General features: G+C 40.3%; 2 pseudogenes; one reads left to right on the top strand and one right to left on the bottom strand.

Moving 5' to 3' along the window:
• The window catches only part of LOC100246298 (beta-amyrin synthase 1-like), a 92,108-nt pseudogene that overhangs the window by 29,822 nt on the left and 39,793 nt on the right, over positions 1–22,493 (bottom strand).
• On the top strand, positions 14,109–14,677 carry LOC100242920 (aquaporin PIP2-7-like; annotated as a pseudogene).

Here is a 22,493-nt window from a genome sequence, read left to right as displayed (position 1 = left end):
CTGGGCCAACACTTGGTAAGGCAAGTGATTTCCAACCATGGAAATGCACTAGTTTACCCCTTGCGAGCCTCTGGTAGGTGACTTCAGGGTAGGATTTTCTAGAATAGCCAACACTTGGTAAGCTTTTGGACTCCTAGGAGACATCCATTAGTTATCTCTTGCGAGCTTTTGACGGGTAATCCAAGGTTAAAGATCACCTTGAATGGTGAAGGCTTAGTGAGAGGCTTAAACCATTGCAAAGTGCATCAGTGAGAGAATTAAAGTGAAATCTAATTGAAGGAGTCTCTGTACAACACCGGTTGGAGAAGGAACTATATGTTAATTCTCTAATGCGAGGAAAAGAAACAAGTGACCGGAACTCTCCTTTTTGTATGAGGAACCTAAGCCTGGTGATCTGAAACTCCAAGAAACATCTTTCTTTGTAGGTAAAATCAGTTACTATCTTTGGTTAGTTTAAAACCAAACCTTTTTCATTCAAACATCTTTATGTTTTCTTTTAAAGCTAACCTTGAAATGAAAAGGCACCAATTCAGCTTTGAATTAATATCATTTGCAAAGTGAAAACCCATCCCAGTGAACGATCCTAGAGCCACTATGCTATAGTAGCTTTGTCTTTGCTACCCTAGTATATGGTGTAATAGGTTATAAATTTTGTTGATTAATCCCTCAATCAAGGAGCACCAGCTGGACACGAATCAGCTGAGACACCAATTAGGCATGAATCAAATGGCGCCGTTGCCGGGGAATGAGTGTCAAGTTCATTGTGATACCATTGTTGAGCACTTGTGATTTTCATCACAAGTTGGTAAAGTTTCTTTCACTTTACTAATTTTCATTCTTTCTTTAGTTATTCATAATCTAAGTTTATCTTTTTAAAATTTAGTCTAGTTTAATTTTGTTGTTGTAGCCCTGTTTCTCTTGTTGTCCTCTGTTTTTATTTAAGTTGCAGATAGATACTAGTTGTGTATGCCTAAGTGGATACGAGACATTGGAGGTAGGCTTGTTAAGTGTGATACACCTTAGAGAAGAGAATTGGAAGTAATCTTGAATATCATGGAGGCTACACCTGAAGATCAGCATAGTCACCAAGGTCGTCAAGACAATCTCAATGAATTCAGATCTATGAGGGACCGTATGCATCCACCTTGTATGAGTGCACCATCATGTATAGTGCCCCCTACAGAGCAGCTAGTGATCAGACCGTATCTTGTTCCACTTCTACCAACTTTCCATGGGATGGAAAGTGAGAATCTGTATGCACACATCAAGGAATTTGAAGATGTTTGTAATACATTCCAAGAGGGAGGAACTTTAATTGATTTGATGAGGCTTAAGTTATTTCCTTTTACTTTAAAGGATAAGGCCAAAATTTGGCTTAATTCTTTAAGGCCAAGGAGTATCCGCTCTTGGACTGATTTACAAGCTGAATTCCTCAAGAATTTTTTTCCTACTCATAGAACAAATGGCTTGAAAAGGCAAATTTCAAACTTCTCAGCTAAAGAGAATGAGAAATTCTATGAGTGTTGGGAAAGATACATGGAAGCTATAAATGCTTGTCCTCACCATGGCTTTGATACTTGGCTATTGGTGAGCTATTTTTATGATGGTATGTCATCCTCAATGAAGCAACTCCTCGAGACAATGTGTGGAGGAGATTTCATGAGAAAAAATCCAGAGGAAGCTATGGATTTCTTGAGCTATGTAGCTGATGTTTCAAGGGGATGGGATGAACCAACTAAAGGAGAAGTGGGAAAGATGAAGTCTCAGTTGAATGCTTACAATGCAAAGGCTGGGATGTATAATTTGAAAGAAGATGATGACATGAAAGCAAAGTTGGCAGCTATGACAAGAAGATTGGAGGAGCTGGAGCTGAAAAGAATACATGAAGTGCAAGCTGTTGCTGAAGCACCTGTGCAAGTGAAGCTGTGTCCCAATTGTCAATCATTTGGACATTTGGTGGAGGAATGCCCTGCAATTCCAACTGAAAGGGAAATGTTTAGAGATCAAGCAAATGTTGTTGGACAATTCAGGCCCAATAACAATGCTCCTTATGGAAATACCTACAATTCTAGTTGGAGGAATCATCCAAATTTCTCATGGAAGGCCAGAGCAACTCAGTACCAACAGCCGGATCCACCATCTCAGCAATCTTCAAGTATTGAACAAGCAATAGCCAATCTCAGCAAGGTAATGGGAGATTTTATTGAAAAGCAAGAAGCCACCAATGCTCGACTCGATCAAAGAATTGATAGAGTAGAGAGTATGTTGAATAAAAGGATGGATGGAATGCAAAATGATATGAACCAAAAGTTTGACAACATCCAATATTCAATTTCAAGGCTTACAAATTTGAATACACTGCAAGAAAAGGGAAGATTTCCTTCTCAACCTCACCAAAATCCCAAAGGTGTCCATGAAGTGGAAAGCCAGGAGGGAGAATCATCACAGGTGAAAGATGTGAAGGCCTTAATCACTCTAAGGAGTGGTAAAAAAATTGAGCAGCCAACACCCAAGCCACATGTTGAGAAAGAAGAAGAGATAAAGAAAGGGGAGGAAATGGAAGATAAAGAGAATGAGATCAGTGAAGAAAAGAAGGACTCTGATTCAATAAGGAAAGCAATTCCAGAGAAGGAGCTTCTGAAGGAAGAAATGCTGAAGAAATCAACTTCTCCACCTTTTCCTCAAGCATTACATGGGAAAAAGGGGATTAGAAATGCAGCTGAGATCCTTGAAGTATTGAGGCAAGTGAAAGTCAATATTCCACTGCTGGATATGATCAAACAAGTTCCAACGTATGCAAAATTCTTAAAGGACTTGTGTACTATCAAAAGAGGGTTGACTGTAAACAAGAAAGCTTTCTTGACTGAGCAAGTAAGTGCAATCTTACAATGTAAGTCCCCTTTGAAGTACAAAGACCCTGGAAGTCCTACCATTTCAGTCATGATTGGAGGAAAGGTAGTGGAGAAAGCCTTGCTAGACTTGGGAGCAAGTGTGAATTTGCTTCCATACTCTGTCTACAAGCAATTAGGACTTGGAGAGTTGAAGCCAACAGCAATCACTTTATCTCTGGCAGATAGATCAGTGAAAATTCCAAGAGGGGTAATTGAGGATGTATTGGTTCAAGTGGATAATTTCTACTATCTAGCAGATTTTATTGTTCTTGATACAGATCCTACTGTAAAGGAAGCTAATTTAGTTTCTATCATCCTTGGAAGGCCATTTCTTGCTACTTCAAATGCAATCATCAACTGTAGAAATGGGCTTATGCAACTCACTTTTGGTAACATGACACTGGATCTCAATATTTTCTATATGTCTAAAAAGCAAATCACTCAGGAAGAAGAAGAAGGTCCAGAAGAGCTATGTATAATTGATACTTTGGTGGAGGAGCACTGCAATCAACATATGCAAGAAAAGTTGAATGAAAGTCTTGAGGATATTGAGGAAGGTTTTTCTGAACCTCCTATTGGGCTTGCTACTCTACAAAGTTGGAAAAAGATAGAAGGAATTCTACCTTTGTTCAATAAGGAAGAGGAGACAGCTGTTGAAAAAGAAATTCCAAAACTCAATCTGAAGCCTTTACCTGTGGAGCTGAAATATACATATCTTGAAGCAAATAATCAATGTCCTGTTGTGATATCTTCATCTCTGACCAGTCATCAAGAGAATTGTTTAATGGAAGTTCTCAGGAGGTGTAAGAAGGCAATAGGATGGCAAATATCTGATTTGAAAGGCATTAGTCCTTTAGTTTGTATTCATCATATATATATATGGAGGAGGAAGCAAAGCCAATTCGACAATTTCAAAGAAGGTTGAATCCTCATCTACAAGAGGTGGTGTGAGCTGAGGTGCTGAAGCTACTTCAAGCAGGAATCATTTACCCTATATCTGATAGCCCTTGGGTGAGTCCTACTCAAGTGGTACCAAAGAAGTTAGGGATCACAGTGGTTCAAAATGAAAAAGGGGAAGAAATTACTACACGCCTCACTTTAGGTTGGAGGGTGTGTATTGATTATAGAAAGCTGAATGCTGTCACCAGGAAGGATCATTTTCCATTGCCATTTATTGATCAAGTGCTGGAGAGAGTCTCTGGACATCCATTCTATTGTTTCTTGGATGGGTATTCAGGGTATTTTCAGATTGAAATTGATTTGGCAGATCAGGAAAAGACCACTTTTACATGTCCATTTGGAACATTTGCTTATAGAAGAATGCCTTTTGGTTTATGCAATGCACCTGCTACATTTCAAAGATGTATGTTGAGTATTTTCAGTGATATGGTGGAGAGAATTATGGAGGTTTTCATGGATGACATCACCGTATATGGAGGTACATTTGAGGAATGCTTGGTTAATTTGGAAGCAGTTCTTCATAGATGCATTGAAAAAGACCTGGTGCTCAACTGGGAGAAATGCCATTTTATGGTACGTCAAGGAATTGTCCTTGGTCATATCATCTCTGAAAGAGGCATTGAAGTTGATAAAGCAAAGGTGGAGCTTATTGTCAAATTACCATCTCCAACAACTGTAAAAGGAGTAAGGCAGTTCCTTGGCCATGCAGGGTTCTATAGAAGGTTTATAAAAGGTTTTTCAAGTCTTTCAAAACCTCTTTGTGAGCTGTTAGCTAAGGATGCTAAGTTTATATGGGATGAAAGGTGTCAGAATAGCTTTGATCAACTGAAGAAGTTTTTAACAACAACTCCAATAGTGAGAGCCCCTAACTGGCAATTACCTTTTGAACTGATGTGCGATGCCAGTGACTTTGCTATAGGAGCTGTGCTTGGCCAAAGAGAAGATGGGAAGCCCTATGTGATTTACTATGCAAATAAAACACTAAATGAAGCTCAGAGGAACTACACAACTACAGAGAAAGAATTGTTAGCTGTGGTATTTGCTTTGGACAAATTTCGAGCTTATTTAGTGGGGTCTTTCATTATTGTCTTTACTGACCATTCAGCCTTGAAGTATTTATTGACAAAGCAAGATGCAAAAGCAAGGTTGATTAGATGGATTCTTTTGTTACAAGAATTCGATCTTCAAATCAAAGATAAGAAAGGAGTGGAGAATGTAGTAGCTGACCACTTGTCAAGGTTAGTTATAGCACATAATTCCCATCCCTTGCCTATCAATGATGATTTTCCTGAAGAATCACTCATGTTCCTAGTGAAAACTCCTTGGTATGCTCATATTGCTAATTATTTAGTAACTGGTGAAATTCCAAGTGAGTGGAATGCACAGGACAAGAAGTACTTCTTTGCCAAAATTCATGCTTATTATTGGGAAGAGCCCTTTCTCTTTAAGTATTGTGCAGATCAGATTATTAGGAAGTGTGTCCCTGAAGATGAGCAGCAAGGGATTCTATCTCATTGTCATGAGAATGCATGTGGATGCCACTTTGCCTCTCAGAAAACAGCCATGAAGGTATTGCAATCAGGGTTTACTTGGCCATCTCTTTTCAAAGATGCCCACATCATGTGTAGAAATTGTGATAGATGCCAAAGGCTTGGAAAGCTAACAAAAAGAAATCAAATGCCTATGAACCCCATTCTAATAGTAGAGTTATTTGATGTTTGGGGCATTGACTTCATGGGACCTTTCCCAATGTCTTTTGGTAATTCTTACATCTTGGTGGGGGTGGATTATGTTTCTAAATGGGTTGAGGCAATCCCCTGTAAACAAAATGATCATAGGGTGGTTCTCAAGTTTCTTAAAGAGAACATTTTCTCAAGATTTGGGGTGCCCAAGGCCATAATCAGTGATGGAGGTGCTCATTTTTGCAACAAACCTTTTGAAGCTCTGTTATCCAAGTATGGAGTGAAGCATAAGGTGGCTACACCTTATCATCCTCAGACTTCTGGGCAAGTTGAACTAGCTAACAGGGAAATAAAGAACATCTTGATGAAAGTGGTGAATTCCAATAGAAAGGATTGGTCTATTAGGCTTCATGATTCATTGTGGGCATATAGAACAGCTTATAAGACTATTCTTGGGATGTCTCCCTATCGTCTTGTCTATGGTAAAGCATGCCATCTCCCTGTGGAAGTTGAATACAAAGCTTGGTGGGCAATAAAGAAGCTGAATATGGATTTGATCAAGGCAGGAGAAAAGAGATTTCTAGACCTTAATGAGATGGAGGAATTAAGAAATAATGCTTATATCAATTCCAAAGTTGCAAAACAGAGGATGAAGAAGTGGCATGATCAACTCATCTCCAACAAGGAATTTCAGGAAGGGCAAAGAGTTTTGATGTACGACACAAGACTCCATATCTTTCCTGGGAAGCTCAAGTCGAGGTGGATAGGCCCGTTTATTATTCACCGAGTATGGTCCAATGGAGTGGTGGAATTATTGAATTCCAATGGCAAGGATAGCTTTAAAGTCAATGGATATCGTCTCAAGCCATTCATGGAGCCATTCAAACCAGAAAATGAGGCAATCAACCTCCTTGAGCCTCAAAAAGCCTAAGTGAAAAAGGGTTTGCTGGATGTGGTTTTACCACAGTCCAAAATTTTTGTAAATTTTGTAAATTTTCAAGTTGTTTCTATACTTTTGATCTTAGTTTTTGATCTTAAATCATGTTTTTAGGTGTGTTTTAATCGTTTTGAATGATCCCAGGTGGAAGAAATTTCAAGGAGATTGAAAGAAAAAAAATCGGGTCGAAATCGGAGCCAAAACAGAGCAAAAACAGGGGAAAAACAGAGCTCTGCGAAATTTCGCAGAGTGAAGGAAACTTCTGCGAAATGAGCATTTTGTTGCCAAACCATTCCGCAACACTGTAGAAGTCTCTGCGAGGGTATTTCGCAGCTGCGAAAGTGAATTTGGCACACGAGTGCCACTTCGCAGTACAATAGCATACATTTCGCAGCTGCGAAACCCATTGCGAAGTGGAAAAGCGTGATTTCGCACCAAAAGTCCCATTTTGCAGGGTATTTCGCAATTGCGAAAGTGGTTTTGGCACACGAGTGCCACTTCGCAGCACAGTAACATCAATTTCGCAGCTGCGAAACTCACTGCGAAGTTGTTGCGAAAATGACATTTTGCTGCGAAATTGGCGTTTTGTTGCGAAACTTAAACTAACCCTTAGGCTTCCGTTTTTCCTATTTATACCGGTCATTTGAGCTGCGAAAAGGGTTTCAAAAATCAGAGCACCATTCTCGCAGCCTGTTCGTCTTCTTCACCAAGCCACGCCGTCCGAGCCTCCGGTCATCTTCTCCGATCAGCAACGCCGGCCAAAGTTCGATAGCCCAAAATGGCGCGAACACGAGGGGCTAAGTCTTCATCTCCTTCGAACCGCAAGAAGAGTCTGCGAAAGGAGTCAGTTCCAGAACCTGCTCCAAAGCCTTCGCCGTCGAGACCAATTCCACCTCCGGTGAAACCAGCGCCGCCAAAGCCTCCGGCAAGACGATACCTTACCAGGTCAGGAGGTCGGCCATTGCAGAAGAGACCCAGGGTGGAGAGCTCAGAACCCATCGATTTGACTGAGCAATCTCTAGAGCCTTCACCAATTCCATCACCGGTTCAAAATCCAGTGCCGTCGCCGGTTCCCTCGCTAAATCCCCTGCCAGTTCCATCGCCGGTACCATCTCCGGCGCTGCAAGAAAAATCTCAGGAGCCTCAAGTGCCACTTCCCGAGCCCCAAATTCAAGCGGAAACACCTCTAGAAGAAGTGATTAGGAGGTCAATGCTACCTCAGCCCCCAATTGAGGGAAACTTGGATTGTAGAACACGGGCATTCCATTCCGAGCTTTGCTTCGACTTAGCAACATTCAGAGTGAGGCCGGAGCTTGCCCAATCATTCCAGCTGCTGAGGAGGTATCATATGGAGCAATTGCTAGCTCCAAGAGACTTTTTCTATCCCCGGATAGCCACGGATTTCTACCAATCCATGACAACCAAAGAGGTAAGAAATCCAACCTTGATTCATTTCACAATCGATAGGAGACATGGTATATTGGGAGCACGACATATTGCTGAAGCCCTGCAAATTCCTTTTGAGCCAACCCAATTCGATAATTTTAGAGCTTGGGCAAATCCTACTGAGCTAGAGATGGTGCGCACCCTTTCCAGAGGAGCTGGAAATCGATCACATCTGCTGAGGGGGGAGCTTCCCCCAGTTATGTTTTTGATTGATGCCTTTTTGCGCCATAATATCTATCCATTGCAGCATTGGACCCAAAGAAGGGGAGTTCTACTGGAAGCTCTTTATAAGATGTCAGAAGGATTTTTCTTTGGGCCTCATCATCTGATCATGGCAGCCCTTCTCTATTTTGAAAAGAAGGTTCACAAGAAGAAGCTTCAAAGAGCAGATTGCATTCCCCTCCTCTTCCCACGGCTGCTATGCCAAATTTTGGAGCATCTGGGATACCCCTCTGAGCCTCAGCTGGAGAGAAAGCGAATATGCCATGAGCCATTTACTCTTGATAAATGGAATAATATGACGGCCTACAAAGTTGATCAGCCTGGGCAGCCTCAACCAGCTGCAAGGAGAGCCTCCCCAAGACGTATACCTGAGGGTATAACAGTTGCTGCTCCTGCTATTCCTAGAGCTCCACCAGCTGCACCTGCTCCATCACAGCCATCCACATCAGCTGAGCCGAGGATGACCATTCCTATATCTGAATATCGAGAGTTGTGCCGTGCATTGGAGACTCTTACAGCTTCTCAGAGCAATCTTGCTCAGGAGATGGCAGCCATCAGAGCTTGCCAAGAGCAGATGTTAGCCTCTCAGGCTCAACAAGCTGCCATCTTAAGGCAGCTCCAAGTCCATTTCGATCTGCCACAAGCTGTAGAGCCCTCCACTGATACTCCACCAGAGCCACACTCTCAGCCTTCAGAGTCTCATCCTCCAGAGCCCGGAGCCCCAGCTGATCCACCTACTGAGGAGGCAGATCCTTCTGCCTAGCACCACCACCCCACTAATCAGACATTATATATATTTTCTGTTTATGTTTTTATGCATTTTGTTTTTTTTAAGTTGAAAAGAAATCCCAGTATTTTGGTACTATATATGGGATTCCTTGTGATTACTTGTCTTTTGCACTGTACTCGAATGAACTCAAAGTAACACAAGTTGAATATTTCTTGTTAAAAGTTAGCATTAAGTTATTCTTATTTCCTTTTCTCACATATTCTATTCTTTTTGAAACATGTGGTTCTCCCCAATCAATATTCGAATTTGATATCAGCAAGGAGGTACCACTTCCTCCCTTTTATTACAGTCACTCAAATCACATTGAGGACAATGCTCAGTTCGGTTGGGGGGTATGAGGAAGGAAGTATGCTAAACCTTTTTGGTATTGCAATTATATTGGTTAATTAGTTGTAGTTTTTATTTTTTACTCTTTTTATTCTACTCTCCATGAATTTTGAGGAAAAATTTTCAAATTAAACCAAGAGAAATTGAACTGTTGCTTTTTCACTTGACTTAGAGTATGGATTATGCTTACTAAAGTGGTTCAATTGTTGAAACTTCTACTGAAATTGAATTGAGTTCTTCCACTTTAAGCTATCCACACACTGTGCACAATAGATTCCGATTATAAGATGAAAAGCTATTTCCCTCTTGACTTAGGATAATTTTGGGACTTGGTATATTTGACCTCATTTGATAAAAATTGAAACACCCTGCAAAAGGCCAAGGAGCCTTTGAAATAAAGAAAGTTGTTTGCTTGCCTTGAAACCCGAGCAAGGTCTGAGGGGTATATGGTGAAAATCTTTGAAGCCTGGTGCCCTAAGCCTTAATTGGTTGGGAGTCACCGACCTCAATGCTCGTTATAAGGGTGAATAGGTAGAGTTAGCATATGGTAGATGCTTGGGTATTAGAATCTCATTCTTAAAAGTCCGGGGAAAAATCCGAGGAGTTAGTGGTTGAAAGATCCTTAAAACTTGGTGCCCTAAACCTTAATTGGTTGGGAGTCATCGATGGACCCCCATTACATGGACAAGTCAGAAAGAGTACCCCATAAAGCTGCCTTGAAAAAAAAAAAAAAGATGATGAAAGTGTGTTCTTTTCTTATTGATTTTGGTCAGTTTGCTAAAGTGTTGAAAAGAGATAGGTTGGGGGGAGAGACTAGTTTAGCATATTATTCTCGGAACCTAAGGAGCCAATACACATAGATTTTTGTGGAAGATTGAAGTTTAGTTCTTTGAAAGGGGAAATGATTTTAAAACTTCAGTTTGCATAATGCACTCCCTTGATTGACAGTGTTTAGCATAGTTTGTTATGACTCTTGTTGAGATTTGGGTTTGTATTTCTTTAATGCTTCATGTGAGAATTAGATCATCATGCCACTTGAGAATTATTTTCCTTTAGCATGATGTTGTAAATTTTAGATTAGTTTGCTATTTATTTTCATTTTTCTCTCCTATATTGCTAAGGGACTAGCATTATATCGGTTGGGGGGAGTGATTACTACTCAAAAAGTGCTATTTGATAGCCTATAATTAATCCTTTTAAACACTTTTGAGTAGTAGTTTAGGCCTTTTAACTCAATTGGCATGTTAAGGATCCTTTAAAGCAATTTTGATCACTTTGTGTAAGTTTTGGTGTTTTTGTTAGTATTTTGATCACCAAGGCAAGTCAAGACTGAGGAGAACTATGAGGAATCTTGGGCAAAGCTTAGAATTCATTTGCCAAGAGTGAATCCGGATTGCAAGGAGAAAAAGCAAAGAGAATCTGCCATAAAGCATATTCTTGATGACAGTCGTAGCAGCCACTTTTGGAGTACTTTCTGAAGTCCAAATGATGCATGCTATATACCATTTCAAATCTCAAGAAGTCAACAATCCAATGCTTCAAACGGTGTGCAATTTGGAGTTGAAACGAAGAAGTTGCAGCCATTACAAGCCAATCACTCCGAGCTGAAAGAAGCATTTTGCAAAGTGTTGCGAAATCACCCTTTTGTTGCGAAGTGATTTCGCAGCATTTTTGTACAGTAAGGTGTTTCTCCTTCTGACGATGCACGAACCATGCCGCGAGAAGGGAGCTGGGAAGCTCAAGGTGGAAGCCAACTTCGCAGCCCTGTGAAGATAGCTTGGTGTTGCGAAAATATTTCGCAACCCTCTTGGGTGTCTGCGAAATCTCGCAGACACCATTTTTCTCCTGCGAAATGGTTCCTGAAGCCTCCCGAAGTTTGCTACCGACATTGGGAGATATTTTCCATTAGATTTTTGTTGTCTAAATCCCAAAATACTCCTTGTAAACCACCAATTACATGATTCCTTAGTTTTTAAGTTAGTAAAAAGACTAAATATCTTTGTAACAATTAGTTTTATATTATGTTGATATATATACCTCTCGAGAGCCTGTTCTCAGAGAGGAGTTCCTTCTGTAAACGTTTGGGTAAGCAAGTAAAGTCTATTTTCTTTCTACTACCTTACCTTCTCACTTTGTATTTTCATTTTATTTCTAAGTTATGAATTCTCTGAGGAGTTTTCCCCAGAGAATGAGTAACTAAACCTCTAATTCCTTGGAGCTAAGGTTGCCGGGGAAAGTTCCAAATGCAAGAATGCAAAGCTTTGTGGTTTTAGCTAGTAATGAAGAGGAAGTGAAATCCTTTAGTGATTTCTATGTTTTTAGTTAACTTAAAACACCTTGGAGTCACCTGGGCCAACACTTGGTAAGGCAAGTGATTTCCAACCATGGAAATGCACTAGTTTACCCCTTGCGAGCCTCTGGTAGGTGACTTCAGGGTAGGATTTTCTAGAATAGCCAACACTTGGTAAGCTTTTGGACTCCTAGGAGACATCCATTAGTTATCTCTTGCGAGCTTTTGACGGGTAATCCAAGGTTAAAGATCACCTTGAATGGTGAAGGCTTAGTGAGAGGCTTAAACCATTGCAAAGTGCATCAGTGAGAGAATTAAAGTGAAATCTAATTGAAGGAGTCTCTGTACAACACCGGTTGGAGAAGGAACTATATGTTAATTCTCTAATGCGAGGAAAAGAAACAAGTGACCGGAACTCTCCTTTTTGTATGAGGAACCTAAGCCTGGTGATCTGAAACTCCAAGAAACATCTTTCTTTGTAGGTAAAATCAGTTACTATCTTTGGTTAGTTTAAAACCAAACCTTTTTCATTCAAACATCTTTATGTTTTCTTTTAAAGCTAACCTTGAAATGAAAAGGCACCAATTCAGCTTTGAATTAATATCATTTGCAAAGTGAAAACCCATCCCAGTGAACGATCCTAGAGCCACTATGCTATAGTAGCTTTGTCTTTGCTACCCTAGTATATGGTGTAATAGGTTATAAATTTTGTTGATTAATCCCTCAATCAAGGAGCGCCAGTTGGACACGAATCAGCTGAGACACCAATTAGGCATGAATCACATAGCATGTGTCTTGATTATATTGTTGGATACTCTACGCTATGTGTCCTCGTATGGTACATGTATGGTTTTTCCCTTTATGCTCATCCCTATGCTCCTAGATGGTTCAAATGCTACTCAACTTTGACATAGATTTGCGAGTCACATTTGGAGACATCTTAGAGGGAGTCTAAATCCATAGCACAACTTTAGAGGAACTCTGAGAGCTACCATTTTCTTAGGATTTTAGAGCCTCTTTTGTTCCTTTGTTTGTTTGAGCGAGTTTGTGTTCTACTTGTGTGCCTTTAGGGGTCTTTCTTTTTTTTCGGTAGAGTTCACTTCATTCCACTCACTATTCACACTTTCTTTTCACTATAGTGTTCATATTCCTTACGCTGATGAACTCTATCGAAGAGGGGCATATTTGTAGACCCTTCTTTTGGACCAAGGGACATTTTTTTTAATTACTTTTATTGAATACATTTTATGGGATTTTTGTCACCACTTTCTTGCCACCCGGGAAGCTTGGTTCTTTTTGGGGCAAAATGGTGAAACATCATCTCTATAGAGGAGAGTGGGGGACGAGTTCCATAGGTGAGCGGGCTGCATGGAACGCATGGCCAAAGACACTACTACCTCGACATGGTGGTGGTTAGGATGGAGACATCTCTGAGCAAGGAGCAGTAAAGATGGTGGAGGCTTGGAGGGGAAGAAAACAAGCTCAAGGAAGTAAGATAGGTGGCGATTAAAAAGAGAGTTGGGATGAGCAGATGGAAGACTTTGGCTATGTTTGAAGAAACTAGGGAATCAAGTGCAGGAAGCTAAACAAACCTTTGCTTGAGGAGAGCATTACCAAGTAAGGTTGTTTTGGGTTCATTGATTATTACTGATCATCATACTACTCTTATCTCTTTTTCATGTGATTATTTTGCATTGTCTATGAGGTTGCTTTGGTATGATCATTGTGGTTCTCCATACGTCACTTTTCAATCTTCCAAATTTGTGTACTAATGCTAAAGTTTGTTTTTTACTCTTATTATGGTTTGTGTATGGATTACTTGTGGCATGGTCTCATTTATTGTTTACATGGCTTTGTTTGAATATATGTGTAAATTTGGATTCATCTCTATTGTGTGATGTTTTGAGATTAATTGTTTACGTTATAAACCCATTCTTTGGGTTCATCACAATCGAGCCCCGCGCCGCCGCCCCCCCCCCCCCCCCCCTCATTGAGAAAACAGGATATGGTCAGTTCTTTTTGTTATTTTCCTCTTATTTCTTTTTGGGGTTTTGTTCTTGATTTTGCGCGTCTCGAGTGAGTAGTCTTTGGCTCATACACCCATATGTCCTATCTTGATTTATGCATCTTTGTTCCTTTTTGTTATCAGATGCGTTAGAGAAAGTGGGTAAAACTCAGTCTATTTCATCGTTGTTGGCTAGACAGAGTGGTTCTCTTTCTGGCAAGCTCGAATTTCATGGCTAAGGATTCCAGTTCTCAGAATATAAAGCAAATGGTTCAAGAAGGCAACTCTAGATAAGGGTCATACCGAATGAAAGAATATTGATTGGCATTACTAATATTCAAATCCTGCATGTAGAAGCTACTGGTCAAGATGACACGTGATTACATGGTGGTCACATCATTCTGGATTGTTTTCTAAACAAAAGGGGAAGACACATAGGAAAAGAGTAGTTGAACTACCCCTTGCAAAACTGAATTAAATTCAAGAAGGAAGTGACGCACTTCAAGGTTGATCTGTCTTTCGCTGGTTCGCCTAAAGCGAGAAACCTCAAGTTCCAAAATGGGTAACAACATCTTTTCTTACTATCAACTGGTTGCTATAGGTGGATCAAAAATTGAATTCAAAGCTTACAGAATAGTTGAAGAAGGATGACGTTAGTAGTCAACAAGCGTCTCTAACCATTGATGATGATAAGCAGAACAAATTACATGGGTCTTTGGTGGGATAATCTTCATTCTCGTCCACTGCACTGCCAGAGTCCCTGGTGGGCACATCAACCCTGCTGTGACATTTGGGTTGTTCTTGGCCAGGAAGGTGTCTTTTATCTGGGCTTTGGCCTATATGGTGGCTCAGTGTTTAGGAGCCATTTGCGATGTTGGGTTTGTGAAAGCCTTCATGAAATCCTTCTACAATTCACTTGGTGGTGGCGCCAACTCCGTTGTTGTCTACTACTCCAAAGACACAGCTCTTGGTGTTGAAATAACACTTTCGTGCTCATGTACACTTTTCGCTCAGCCTCTAACCCTAAGAGAAGCGTCAGAGACTCCCATGTCCCTGTTTTGGCTCCACTGCCCATTGGGTTTGCTGTCTTCATGGACCATCATGCCCACCAACCACAATCAACTTAGTTCAACCGTTAACCCATTTTTAGTTCATTTCTTACCACCTTCTCACAAGCATGCATGGCCACCTTCTTAAGCCTAAGAAGAGGAGCAGAAACTTCAACTTCAACCTGCTTGGTCAGAATGGCTCATTCATTCACCACCCGGTGCATTACCATGTCTTTCAATCATATCCCATGCAAAATGTACTTCACTATCAAAGCTACCCAAGAGTAGCTCATTTGTTCAGCCACCATATATACCATTGGAAGATTCTAAATTTAGCACTGGTTATGGAATGGGTCTTGGGCAACTTTACTACAATTTGCATGTAGTGCATTGTCCTCCTTCTTGGCTCTAACACATGGCAAACATCATTATTGGTTTGGACGAAGAATAAGCTACACTTGAATCATGTTCATGCAGTGGTGTAACTCCAACTATCAATGGAATATCTCAGTTTTGGTGATGGTAGCAAGTTGAAAGCTGAAGGTGTAAAAGCTTGTAGATCAAAGACACTTGTGTTCTGTTCCGGCAACCACCGTACCTAACATTTTCACTTTGCAATCCCGAGTGGTCATTTACCTTATCTAAAATTCTATTCATGGAGAAGAATAAACTAGGTTAATAGTATTGAAAGAGCTTATGGGGATGGAAGGAAAACTTGTCGGAAAGAAGCGTGTTTTGCTCAAACCAAAACTGGTTGTATTCTAGGAATGGAGTTGGATCGCGGTGACAGTCCTCATGTAGTGGGAAGGGGGTTGCAACTTGCCTCCATATTCTCACTGAAAATAGCTCTCAATGCCCACAACGCCATGACCTTACAGTCCCGTCATCTCAGATGGTTTCTTTCTTATTGTTAATGTATATTATGGGTATATTATATGGGTATATTATGTTATGGGCTTTAGGCCCAGTTAGGTTACTTGTACCGCGCACATATGCCTCCTATATAAAGGCACTGATGTATATTCTTTCTCCAATGAAATACAATACAATTGTTCAGTATTTCTAACATGGTATCAGAGCCACTGCTCTGATCCTTTCTTAGTAGTCTGTCTTCATTAGTGTGACTTCCTTTCTTTTTAACGCTTCCGCCAATCACAACTGCCGCCACAGCCTTTTGCCGTTGAACCTCCGACGTCATCCAGGCGTCGTCCTTGGGTTCCGGACCTGCAGCCACCGTCCTTAAGGAGTTTCACACCGCACAAGATCATTGTTTTTCGCATCACCGCTGCGAATATTGCTCCGATTTCAATTTTGACGGTACCATTGAGATCGTCCAGCATCGATCTACACATTCGTGGAAACCTCGTCGCCATCGGAGCCCGTACGTCATTCTCTCTGCCACGTCAGCGCCACGTCAGCCCTAGCTACGTCACCACTGCTGACGCGTCAGTGCCACGTTAACCCTAGCTGACATCATCTCCACGTCATCTGTTGACCAGTGTTGACCATTGACTTTGACCGTTGACCACACGTGGACCAGCGTTGGCCGTTGACTTTGACCGGCGTTGGCCGTTGACTTTCCCAGTGTTGACCGTTGACTTTTCCAGGGTTGACCAGGTTCTCCTTACCCAGTTTTTCGCGTAGATTTCACTTTTGCAGTCTGTTTTTGCATATTGTGTCTCTAAATGGATAAAAAGGATATTTTTCTTTCTCGCCCCATCAATACTGTATTGGAGGGAAATAAAAATTACTTATCTTGGTCTCAAGCTATGCGCAGTTTTCTTAAGGGTCGCATGCTCTGGCATTATTGTACTGGTGTAATGACTATTCTTGTCAAGGGAGCAAGTGAAGGAGATGCTGTTTTTCTTAATCGCATGATTGAATGGGATAGTCATAACCACATGATCCTCACATGGATTTGGAACACTTCCATTCCCTTTATTTCCAATATGATGGGCAGCTTTGATGATGCAAAATCTGCATGGGATATGTTGGTCAAAAGGTACTCCACTACTCATGGATCCCTGAAATATCAGTTAGTGGTTGAATTACATCAACTCAGGCAAGAACCAGGGCAATCCATCAATGACTATTATGATCAGCTTCGCTTTATTTGGGACCAAATTGACCTTTCTGATCCAACTTGGACATGCTCAAAAGATGCTCAGCAATATGCTTCCATTAGAGATGAATTTCGCCTCTATGAATTCTTGATGTCACTTCACAAGGACTTTGAGCCCATTCGTGGTCAGCTACTCAATCGCAGTCCTGCTCCCTCTCTTGATACTGCTGTAAATGAGTTGGTTAGAGAAGAAGCTCGTCTTGCAACCCTTCAAGCCCAGAATAAGTTCAATGTTTTGGCTATTACTCCATCTACTCCACTCATAGAGCAACCCCAGCAATCAGGTGATTCTTATGGCTCTAGCAATCGTCGCAAGCAGACCAACAAAAAGTTCTGCAACTATTGCAAGCGTCCTGGCCACACCATTGAGACTTGTTACCGTCGTAACAAATCTACTACTGCTGTTGCTAATATTGAGCCTACTTCGCCAATGGCTTCCACCTCAATTGAGTCCAAGTCTTCTGGATCTACTATCAACCTCTCCTCCACTGAACTACAGGAGATCATAGCTCAGGCTGTTCGTATGGCTGGTAATGCATCTCTTTCCACTGCCTTATCTGTTCTACCTGGTAAGTCTCAAACTTGGCTTTTTGATTCTGCCTGCTGCAATCACATGACACCTCACTCATCCCTATTCTCCAAACTTGACCCTGCACCACATCCTCTAAATATTCATATAGCTGATGGTTCCACCATGCATGGGAATAGTCTAGGTTTTGTTTCAACCTCTAATCTTTCTGTTCCTAGAGTCTTCCATGTTCCTGACCTATCCTATAATTTGTGCTCTGTGGGACAATTAGCTGAACTAGGTTATCGCCTTATTTTTTACTATTCTGGGTGTATTGTGCAGGATCCGAGGACGGGGCAGGAGCTTGGGACCGGTCCTAGAGTTGGGCGTATGTTTCCCGTGAGCAATCTTCATTTTCCACCTGTTGCTCCTGTTTCTATTGCTACTGCAGCTGCTGCAGTTTCTTCCTTACCTTCTCTTGCACTTTGGCATTCTCGTCTTGGTCATGCATCATCTTCTCGGGTACAACAGTTAGTGTCTAGGGGTCTGTTGGGTTCTGTGTCTAAAGACATTTTTTATTGTACTTCTTGTCAGTTAGGAAAACAGCCAGCTTTGCCTTTTAATAACAGTGAATCCATTTCTAATAGTATTTTTGAGTTAATTCATTCTGATGTTTGGGGACCTTCTCCTGTTGCTAGTATTGGTGGATCTCAATACTTTGTTGTTTTTATTGATGATTATTCTCGTTATAGTTGGATTTTCCCTATGAAATCTCGTTTCGAAATTTCATCAATATATAGCAATTTTGCAAAAATGATTGAAACACAATTCTCCAAACGTATCAAAACTTTTCGATCTGATAATGCTCTTGAATATACTCAACATGCGTTTCAAGCTCTGTTACATTCCTATGGCACTGTACATCATCTAACTTGTCCAGGTACCTCTCAAAAAAATGGTCGAGCCGAAAGAAAACTTCGTCATATTCTTGACACTGTTCGTGCTCTGCTTCTTTCTGCCAAAATTCCTGCCCCATTTTGGGGTGAAGCGGCTCTTCATGCTATTCATGCAATTAACCGTATTCCAAGTGTTGTCATCCATAATCAGACTCCGTATGAGCGTCTCTTTGGGTCACCCCCTGTCTATCATCACCTTCGCTCATTTGGATCTGCTTGTTTTGTTCTTCTTCAGTCTCATGAGCACAACAAACTTGAGCCTCGCTCTAGACTCTGTTGTTTCCTTGGTTATGGTGAAACTCAAAAGGGGTATAGGTGTTATGATCCTGTCTCTCATCGTCTTCGTGTTTCTCGTAATGTTGTCTTTTGGGAACATCGATTGTTTGTTGAACTCTCTCACTTTCGTTCTTCCTTGACTAACTCCTCTGTTTTAGAAATCTTTCTAGATGAGTCTCTTGTTCCTTCTACAAATACTTTTGATCCTCCTTTGGACTTCTCTCTAGATATTTTTGATGCTTCTCCTAGACAGGTTGCAGATGAACAGATTGATGACGAGCTACCCCACTTTGAGACTGGGTCTCCTACTCTTACTCTGCCTGAAGATCCTCCACAAGACATTCCACCTCGCCACTCAACCCGGGTAAGATCCATTCCTCCACACCTACTTGACTATCATTGTTACACTGCCCTTGCTACACTTCACGAGCCTCAAACCTATCGTGAGGCCTTTACTGACCCTTTATGGCAGATTGCTATGAAAGAGGAACTTGATGCATTAACCAAAAACCATACTTGGGACCTGGTTCCTCTCCCTCCTGGATAGTCTGTGGTTGGTTGTAAGTGGATCTATAAGATCAAGACTCGCTCTTATGGATCCGTTGAGCGCTACAAGGCTCGTCTTGTTGCCAAAGGCTTTACACAGGAATATAGGATTGATTATGAAGAGACTTTTGCTCCAGTTGCTCGTATCTCATCTGTTCGTGCTCTCTTAGCTGTTGCTGCTGCACGTCAATGGGACCTTTTTCAGATGGATGTTAAAAATGCCTTCCTTAATGGGGATCTGAGTGAAGCAGTCTATATGCAACCTCCTCCTGGTCTCTCTGTTGAATCAAACAAGGTTTGTCATCTTCGACGTGCACTTTATGGTCTTAAACAAGCCCCACGAGCTTGGTTTGCCAAGTTCAACTCCACTATTTTTCGCTTGGGTTACACTGCCAGTCCGTATGATTCTGCCTTATTTCTTCGTCGTACTGATAAAGGCACTATTTTGCTTCTTCTATATGTGGATGATATGATCATAACTGGTAATGACCTTAGTGGCATTCAAGAACTCAAGGATTTTCTCAGTCAGCAGTTTGAGATGAAAGATCTTGGACATCTCAGCTATTTCCTGGGTCTTGAAATTACTCATTCCACAAATGGTCTTTATATTACTCAAGCCAAGTATGCTTCTGATCTGCTGTCTCAAGTCGGACTCACTGACAGTAAGAATGTTGACACTCCAGTCGAACTTAATGCGCATCTGACACCCTCCGGGGGGAAACCATTGTCCAATCCTTCTCTTTACAGACGATTGGTTGGCAACTTAGTTTATCTCACAGTTACTCGTCCAGACATCTCCTATGCTGTTCATCAGGTGAGCCAGTATTTGTCTGCTCCACGATCAACTCACTATGCTGCTGTTCTGTGCATTCTTCGATACTTAAAGGGTACCATTTTTCATGGCCTTTTCTACTAAGCTCAATCTCCTCTTGTACTCCGTGCATTTTCTGATGCTGATTGGGCAGGAGATCCTACTGATCGCAGGTCCACTACAGGTTACTGCTTCCTTCTTGGTTCTTCTTTGATTTCTTGGAGAAGTAAGAAACAAACTTTTGTGGCCCGCTCCAGTACTGAAGCAGAATATCGTGCCCTTGCTGATACCACATCTGAGCTCCTTTGGCTAAGATGGCTTCTTAAGGATTTGGGTGTGTCCACCTCCTCTGCTACTCCCCTTTATTGTGACAACCAGAGTGCCATTCATATTGCTCACAATGATGTCTTTCATGAACGGACTAAACACATCGAGATTGATTGTCATTTTATCCGTTATCATCTTGTCCATGGTGCTCTTAAGCTTTTCTTCATCTCCTCCAAAGATCAGCTTGCAGATATCTTCACCAAGTCACTTCCTACAAGACGCACTCGTGATTTAATTGACAACCTCAAGTTGGTCTCACATCCACCTTGAGTTTGAGGGGGGCTGTTAATGTATATTATGGGTATATTATATGGGTATATTATGTTATGGGCTTTAGGCCCAGTTAGGTTACTTGTACCGCACACATATGCCTCCTATATAAAGGCACTGATGTATATTCTTTCTCCAATGAAATACAATACAATTGTTCAGTATTTCTAACACTTATCAACACCAATAAGGATTCTACTCCCATGCTCAGAAAGTGAGAGACTAGAGATTAGATTGGAAAATTTGAAAGACATAAGGATGTAGTGTGAGGTTATTTTGCTTGGATAACCCATTCCTATTGGTCTTTAGCTCAAGACTAATCTAGACCACTTCTTAATTGCAACTCCACCAGCCTATGTGCATGAAAATGAAGATGCATAACTTCATTCCCGTATGTGGCAACTATCAGCTTGGAGGAAATGCACAACCAACTCATTCAACAAGCTCCATTTTTTTGTCCAACCAAATATGAGCCCTCAAAGACCGCCTAGCTTCAGTCTCAATTGCACCCCGGGCCCCACTCCTATATGGCCATGCATGGCTACCCTCTAGTGCACCACCCAGAGGCCAAGTGTCATTCTCTTAATTTTTCATCTTTTGATGTCAAAATTTAAAATTCAAAACTCCAATCTTCAAATTTAATTTTCATAACTTTAATTTTCAAATTCAATTTTCAAAATTCCAATTTTCAAATTTATTTTTTAAAACTCCAATTTCAAAGTAATTTTCAAAACTCTAATTTTCAAAATTTTAATTTTCAAAATTCCAATTTTCAAAACTTGAATTTTCAAACAATTTTCAAAACTCTAGTTTTTCAAATAATTTTAATCCCATAACGGTTTTTGAATAATTTTAAGTCCTTGTTTTTCCTTCTTTCCTTAGAGTTTTAGGTTGTCAAAAATCCAATTTTAATAAAATATTTGTTGTCATTTTCTCATCGGCATGCATTTTTACAAATTTTCTTCTATTTTCAAATAATTTTCGATTTTCACATTTTTTTTTTAAATAAGCATGAATGAGTTTCTTTCATAATTCCAAAATAATGGAATTTGTGGGATTAATTCATGCAAAATCAATTGGGCTTTGGTGAGGGCCCAACATCCATGATGTTTTCTTTAAAAATGATCTGAGTGAAATGAATAATTGTCATTGATGATTTCTTGCTCTATTTTGTGACATATACAATATATTTTGTATTATTTATTGTACACTAACCGCGTTTTATGATAGCGCATTATTATTTGCTACTAAGATATGATGTCACTTCCACTTTGCTTATTCTCATGCATGATTCGTTTTATTATTTGATCATTTCATTGGTATCCATTGATTCCCTTATCAATTTTCACACTTGTCTCACCTTATTTAGTAGAGACCCGTTTTTAGGGACTTCGAAGGGTGTTACAACTTACCATCGTACATTTCCAACAGGTAACCTGACCCCCGGACCCAGACTCGATTTTTCACAAACCTATTTTTCCTTTAGGAGTCACACTTGGAGTTTTTCTTTCTTATTTTGTTTTTCTCTTTAAAAAAAAATTAATAAGTGGTGACTCCAAGTCTTTTTCTAAAAATCAAATTTTCACAAATAAATAAAAAACGAGTCATGCCATCGAGTGGGAACATATTGAGCAAAACGTGGATCCACACTCATCCTAACTGTCACTCCTTACCCGAATTGAAGGTACCTAAAAAATGGTTAATGAAGAGGTATAAACTCAAAGCCCAATAAGGAAAAATCAATACAGTTTCACTATTATATCTCATTGACTAAGGTCAAACAAACCAGAATCAAACACTTTGTTTTATTTATTCAAAACTTATTAAAACATAAATCTCTACATTTTTCTGACATAAACAAAAGAAAAGGTTCTAATATATAACAAAAACAACATTTTACATATTTCAAAATAACATATAAAAAAATTATTTTTCTTTCATAATATCTGCATTAATTTCCCTTACCTTAAAGAATTGCTCAAAAACCTTGGACAAAAATAATCTTAAAGAATCTACTCCTCACCTATATATATTAATATATATATATATATATATATTAAAAAAAAACAATTACTATT

This window comes from Vitis vinifera, chromosome 10 (genome assembly GCF_030704535.1).
Source record: "Vitis vinifera cultivar Pinot Noir 40024 chromosome 10, ASM3070453v1".
In the NCBI taxonomy this organism is placed as follows: domain Eukaryota; kingdom Viridiplantae; phylum Streptophyta; class Magnoliopsida; order Vitales; family Vitaceae; genus Vitis; species Vitis vinifera.
Note: the sequence above shows the minus strand (reverse complement) of the source record. Positions and strands in the feature narration are given on the sequence as shown.